Raw genomic sequence first — 7,455 nt, 5'->3', positions numbered from 1 at the left:
GTAACAGAAGCTCCAGTGTACATGTCCTCATGTCCTCAGGATGAAAGAAAGATGTAGGGCTGAAAAAGTATTCAAAGAAGTACCAGGCTCATAACAACGTAGATGGACCTGGATGGTATCATGTGAAGTAAAACGCTAAGTCAGCTGGAGAAATAAAAAGGCCATGTGGTTTCATTTACAGGAGAAATTGAGAAAACAAAACAAATGAATCAAATAAACAAAAAGCAGAATCAGTCCTATAAATACAGAGAACAAACTCATGGTGGCCAGAGCGGAGGGGTGGTGGTCGGGCCAAAAGTGGATCAAGAGGTACAAACCTCCAGTTAGAAAGTGAACAATTCATGGGGGTAGGAAGTGCAGCTCAGGAAATATAGTTGGTAATTTCATAATGACCGTACAGTGACAGTCTGTGAGGGCGTCCTCATGGTGAGCACTTTGTAGTGCACACAACTGTCAGATCACTCTGTTGTACCCCTGAGATCAACACAATTCTATGTTTCAACTGAACTTTAGCAAGGAAAAAGAAACAGTGGCTTGCAGAAAACTTCTGAAATTTGGCAAAAGACATAAACTTGTAGACACAAGTTTGCCAGCAAAACCAAAAGAGTTCTAACCCACCACACTTTGTCATCAATCTCCCCCAAAGAGAAGACATGATGTCTGGAAAGCCTCAAGAGGGAACCATCACCTCGCCTCAGGCAACACCACTTCAAACGCAGGGGGGTTTCCTACAGCTACAATGGGGTCCAGAAGGAAGTCGCATAATATTGCATGGGTACTGGAAGAAAATATTTGTCCACTCAGAATTCTCTGCCCACTCAAAACGTCCTTCAGAGTGAAGAGGAAATCAGGACATTTTCAGACGGAGAAAGAAGGACTGTCTGTCAGAGCACAACTAGCCTAAAAGAACGACAGAAGAAAGTGCTCTACACAGAGAGGATGACAAAAGAAGAAACCTTGAAACACCAGAATGGAAATAAAAACACAGTAGACAGTAATATGGGCAGATCAAAGGATTTTTGTTCTCCCCTTGAACTATTTAAATTACATTGGATGGTGAAAGTAAAAATCGCAACACGGTGTGATGAATTTCCAAAAACGTGACTTGGAAATGTCTAAGACAACTGTAACCAGGAACGATAAAGGACCTCATTTGAACAGCAGACCCTGGTCATTTATGTGTGTATAATGTAGCACCTAGACCAGTCACTAGAAAGCTATGCAGGAGAAACTATCCAAACACTAGAGATAAATCAACATGAATTCTAGAAGAATGATCAAGAAACCCACAGGAAGGCAGGAGAAAAGATTAAAAAAAAAAAAAAAACTAAAATCAAAGAGAAAAAGCAGGACACAAAAATTAAATGATGGACTGAAGCCCTAACAAAAGGGATTATTTTTATATAACTGGTCACAATAAACAATTGAAAATACAAAACGCCAAAAAGACTGGCAGAATGGAATGAAAATCTAGATTCAGGAACATGTTGTCTATAAGAAATTCATCTGAAATATAATAATAGAGGCATGTTGAAAGGATAAGGATGAAGAATGTTGCACCATGCACGTATTCATCAGAAGAAAGCAGTCCGTTATCAGATAAATAGACTTCCGGGGGAGGAGGAGTCAAGATGGTGGAGAAGTAGCAGGCTGAGACTACATCACGTAGCAGGAGATCAGCTCAATAGCTTATCTAAACATTGCAAACACCTACAAATCCAACGGGAGATCGAAGAGAAGAACAGCAATTCTAGAAACAGAAAATCAACCACTTTCTGAAAGGTAGGACTGGTGGAGAAGTGAATCTAAAATGACGGGAAGATAGACCGCGGGGGTGAGGGGTTGGCTCTCGGCAAGTGGCAGAGCAATGGAGCACAAATCAGGACTGTTAAAAGTCTGTTCCACTGAGGGATATTGCTCCAGAGGCTAAACCGGGGTGAAGCCCACGCGGGGTCACAGAAGGATCAGGGGTGTCGGAGAGTAGCAGAGCTTGCAGGTGTAGAACGGAGAAGCCAGCTACAGAGACAGAGCCGAGGTCTGAACTCTCAGCTCGGGGTTACCTTGAACTGGTTGCGGGCTGGGTGAGCTTAGAACGCGCCTAGAAGCTGGGGATACGGGAGTGATTGCGTGCTGTCCTCTGGGGGTGCACTGAGGAGTGGGGCCCCGGGCTCTTGGCTCCTCCAGGCGAGAGACTAGGAGGCCGCCATTTTCATTCCTGTCCTCCAGAACTCTACAGAAAGTGTTCAGGGAACAGAAGCTCCCAAAAGTGAACCCAAGCAGATTACTTAGTCCGGCCCCTGGTAAGGGCGGTGCAATCCCGCCTTGGGCAAAGACACTTGAGAGTCACTACAACAGGCCCCTCCCCCAGAAGATCAACAAATATCCAGCCAGGACGAAGTTCATCTATCAAGGAAAGCAGGTTCAATTCCTAAGACAGCAGCGGAATTCCAGAGGAGGAGAAAACAAAGCACGGAACTCATGGCTTTCTTCCCATGATTCTTTAGTCTTGCGGTTAATTCAATTTTTTTTTTCAATTTTTTCTTTCTTTTTTCTTCTGCTAAATTTTTTAAAACTATTACACTTTTCTTTTTTAACGTTTTTTGACTAGATTATCTAAATATAAATATATTTCTTTCTTTTTTATATTTTTTCTTTATTTGTTTTATTCTTTAAATTTTTTTCTGAACCTCTTTTTATTCCCTTCCCCCCCCACAATTTGGGGTCTCTTCTGATTTGGTTACAGCGCATTTTTCTGGGTTCTTTGCCACCCTTTTAGTATTTTATTTGATCCTTCATATCCTCTTATCTGGACAAAATGACAAGGCTGAAAAAATCACCACAAACAAAAGAACAAGAGGCAGTACCGAAGGCTAGGGACCTAATCAACACAGACATTGGTAATATGTCAGATCAAGAGTTCAGAATGATGATTCTGAACGTTCTAGCGGGAAAATTGTGGATGTACGCACGTGCACAAAAACACCCCCACATACACACACATAGATTAAAACCTTAGATCCTAAAAGCAATGCATTGATTTTCTTTATTTTACAAAAGAGAAAGGAGGGCTCAGGAGTGTTAAGGAGTTGTCTGAACCTTCCCCACCTCCCAACCCTGAGCAGGTGTCAGAGTGGAAGCTTCCTCCTTTACACTGTGCTTTCCTGGCTGTCTGATTCTTTTGTCCATCTCTGTCTGAAAGCCAAGACAAGAAATCTGTCCACGCCCCATTGTCACTCACCCAGAAACACGTGTGCTGGGTGACGAATTTTTCAATGCCCTATGCTTGTCCATGAATGAATGGCTTGAAAGAAGCATAAGTATTGACTTTGGGGGACAAGTAAGTTTTAGTGAATAGGTAAATTTTAAATACAGAATCGTTTATTTACATGCTTTTTCTTATAGAGATAATTCAAGTGCCATGAATATCACCTGTGTTGAGTGTATACACAGAGTTGTGCACCCATCTCCACTCTCTAAATCTGAAATATTCCATCAACCCCCCTCAGCAAAGAAACCATGGACAGATTAGCACTCACTCCCCATATGCCTCCTTCCCCCAGCCCCTGGAAATGACGATGTACTGCCTTTCTCTATGGGTTTCCTTTCCTGGACATCATATAGAAGCTGCAGTTCACAACATGTGGCTTCTGACATCGGGCTTCGTTCGCTTACCATCACGTGTTTTGGGTTGAATCTGTGTTGTGGCACGAGTCAGTAGTTCATTCCTTTCTATGGCTTGTGTAATAAGGAATTTCACTGTCCTTTGTCCCCAGCTCCTGGGAGACAACCTCCCAATCTTTAGAATTTCCAAGCATTAGAAGTGCCTTTGTTAGCCTTGTGGGCCCCTCACACCACAGCTGCTAGTGTTTGCTCCCAGATAGCTCATGGTACAGCTGGCCACACTGATAGTCTCAGGGTGGGCTCACCTGATGAACCAGATGATGTCCCCCTGACCTTTGGAAATGAACTGGGCTGAAGAATGAGGTCAGTCATGTGGGTAGTGGATCAGTCAATCCTGTCTATGTGATAAAGCCCCAGGAAGTCCTTTGAACAGCAATGCTTGAGTGCGTCCTGGCAGACAGTCCTTCATGCGCCCACTGCCCACATGATGCCAGGAGGGTAGCAGCTCTCAGAAGACTTGACACTTGGAACCCTCCCTGTCCCAGACCCCCGTGTATGTTTCTTCATTTGCTAGTTCTGATTTACCATTTTGCTATAATAAAACTGGAAGTAGAGCACTTTCTTGAGTTCTGAGGGCCATTCCAGCAGAGTGGGCAGACCTAAATGCATCTGCAGGGACATGCAAGCTCGTAGCCTCTCTGAAGTGAACAGGGTATCAGAGATTTCCAGACTTGGGCTGGAGTCTGCTGTCTTAGGCAGACGGGGCAGTCTAGAGGACTCTTGCCCGCGGCCTCCAGTTTTGTGGCCCCTGGGTAAGCTGAATGAGAGCCCATTGGATGGATGCAAGATTCGTGTGTCCATTTTCCTACCTATGAACTTTGAGGAGTTTCCACTCTTTGGCTGTTGCGAATGAAGCTGCTGGGAACATTGGTGCACAGATACCACACCCACAGGTGTATGTACATAGGTTGTCAGTGAGCTTGGGTGTATACCTAGGAGTGCTTTTGCGGGGTCCCTTCCTAAGTCTATGCTCAAATTTCTAAGAAACTGCCCATCATTGCCTAAGCCAAGTCCACGAAGATTTACTCCTGTGTTTTTTCTGGAAGGTTACAGTCTCAGGTCTTGTGTGTCACTCTGTGGCCCACTCTCAGTGGATCTCTGCACACAGTGTGAGGGGAGGATGGGCCGCACTCTTCCGCACGAGGATATTCAGTTCTTCCAGCACCGCTTGTTAAGGAAACTACTCTTTCCTCACTAAGTGGCCTTGGCACTCTCTTCAAAAATCGATTATTAATGTGAGGGTTTCTCTCTGAATTCTCAGTTCTGTGCCCTTGGTCTTTGTGTCTGTCTTTACCTACTTCTACATTCTCTTGGTCACTGTACTTTTGTAGCTGCTTTTGAGATCAGGAAATACAAGACCTTTACATTTTCCTTTTTTTCCCCCCAAGATTGATACTTTCTTTCTGAGCCTTTTGCATTTCATGTGAATTTTGGGATCATCCTAGTCTACTTATGCACAAAAGGCATCTGGGTTTTCACTAGGGTGTGCAGTGAAGCCGCAGCCCTATTTGAGAGACAGCCACCTTGATAATACTGGGGAGCAGTATTGTCTTTACAATACTGAGCAGGGGATGTCTTTACACTTCCTGACACCTTCTTTAATTTCTTTCAACACTGTTTCATAGTTTGTGGTATACAAGTATCACACATCTTTTGTTAAAATTAATCCTAGGTATTTGATTCTCAATTATACTACTACTTGAACTTTAACTGTTTCCTTAATTTCATGTTTAATCATTTGTGGGTAATGCATTTTGTCAAAATCTTTTTATGCATTTTTTGAGATTATCACATTTCTTCTGTCTGTTTTTTCCTTTATCAGCCTGATGTATGAAATTAATCAATATTCAGTACGAGGCCAGTCTTGTTAGATGTTAACACGTCCAGCCAACTTTGCATTGTTCTGTTGAGCTGGGTATGGGATGAAGGGGTGTGTGAACATTCCAGATGCCACTGTCTCACCAAGGGTCAGTGACTTCTGTTGGACAGATGGCTGTTGGTTTGTTCTATGACTGGGTTCACTTCCAAATTCAAAACTAGTTACTTTAAATTATTTGCTTGGCATTTTGTTGTTTTGTTTTCCCAGAAGACTGGCTTGCTGAGGTCCTCACTCTGCCATTGAAGAAACTGCACCTCAGTGTGTTTTGGGATCAGACAAGATTAACGACCCTCCTCTGATGTTCCCAGAAATCGCCCTGGTTCTCTCAGTTTCTAACTTTTTATGATGTCCGCAGAAGTGCTCTGCTAACTAACTTTGAGAAGACTGGCATTTTCCTAATAGAAAAAAAACACATTTCCTCTCTTAGGTTTAATTTCTTCACACTTTTGGCCCCGCTGTTTCATGTCAGCTGTCATCTGATTCAGCAAAAATTACTCAGGAAGAGTTACTGGAGGTTGTCTCTATCGATGATTCAGGTGCTCTTTGAAGGGTCTCTGGAGGCGTGTGAGATGACCCTGTGCAATACCATTCACCCTCAAGCGCATATCTTAATAATTTGTATTTAGGGGAAGTTGAATTCATGAGGAACTATACATAGAAACAGAAATAAGCAATTATAATTCATAGTCATTGGCAGATGAAGCAGATTCTTAGGGGCCAAGTCAAGTGTGTAGACAGTGCCCGTGCTTGGCATTCAAGGCATCACAGTGGGCATGACTTTAAAAAAAGCAATTCTGTGCTTGCATAAATATATTGGCCTTTGAATTGTTTGCTTGGCATTTTGTTGTTTTGTTTGTTTTCTTTTCTCCCCTCCCCCACACCCCGGAAGAGCGGTTGCTGAGGTCCTCACTCTGCCGTTGAAGAAACACTGCATCTCAGTGTGTTTAGGGGTCAGACAAGATTAATGGCCCCGCTGTGAAGACTTCCAGCAGGAGAAACATTCCTGAGACTTGTGGTGTGAGTGTGGCGGAGGATGATCTAGAAGGATTCCTAGGTTCACCAGGTGACTTAGAATTAACTAAAGAGACATAGGACCTCCCCCACCCCCATGATGGAAAATGTAGTACAGCAGGATGAATAGACATGGGGAATCAGAAAGGAGACTGAGAACAAGCGTGAGAACTTCCAATGAACATTTCCATCTTCGTTCATCCACTTGTTTCTGAATATCTTCCATCTTTCTTTTACAAGAAGCCATTGTGCACTGGCCTCCAGAATCATTACCCTGCGGCTGGTTCTCAGAGTCCACACCCCACTGAAGGAGAGAAGGGGACCCTTTCCAGAGCCAAGAAGCCACTAGATCTTAGCAACAGGCAAAGCAGGGCAGGAACATGATAATAAGATATTGCCTATCCATGGTACAAAAATGTGTCCTGCCCCTTGCTTTGCAAAGTATATCAATTCATGGAGCCTTCAGGGGAAAACTGCTGTATTTTCCCTCTTTCTAACGCAGTGTCTCCCAAATGTTGTTAGGGAATTGGCATTTTACATTTCTCTGTAAAATATGGCTCATAATAGCCATTTTCTCTCACAAATCAAATTGTATCTATGTGGCCATAACTCTGGCCACAATCAAAGGAATGGCCACTACAGTTCTAGACCTCAATATTATTACTGACTTTGCCTTATTTACATAATGGTTTTCACAGCACTTAAACATAGGCTTGTGTAATCAGTTTCCTGGTCACATGCACTGCTAATTGAGAACAAAGCTTTTCTGTTGGAAGGCTTTCTGACAATTTTACAGTTGTCGGTTGAATATATAATTTTGTTTTCTTTTAAAAATACAGTACATGTCCAGGCAAGGCCATGCTCTAATGCATCTCTTCTATTTC

Source organism: Meles meles, unplaced genomic scaffold (genome assembly GCF_922984935.1).
Source record: "Meles meles unplaced genomic scaffold, mMelMel3.1 paternal haplotype, whole genome shotgun sequence".
NCBI lineage: Eukaryota > Metazoa > Chordata > Mammalia > Carnivora > Mustelidae > Meles > Meles meles.
Note: the sequence above shows the minus strand (reverse complement) of the source record.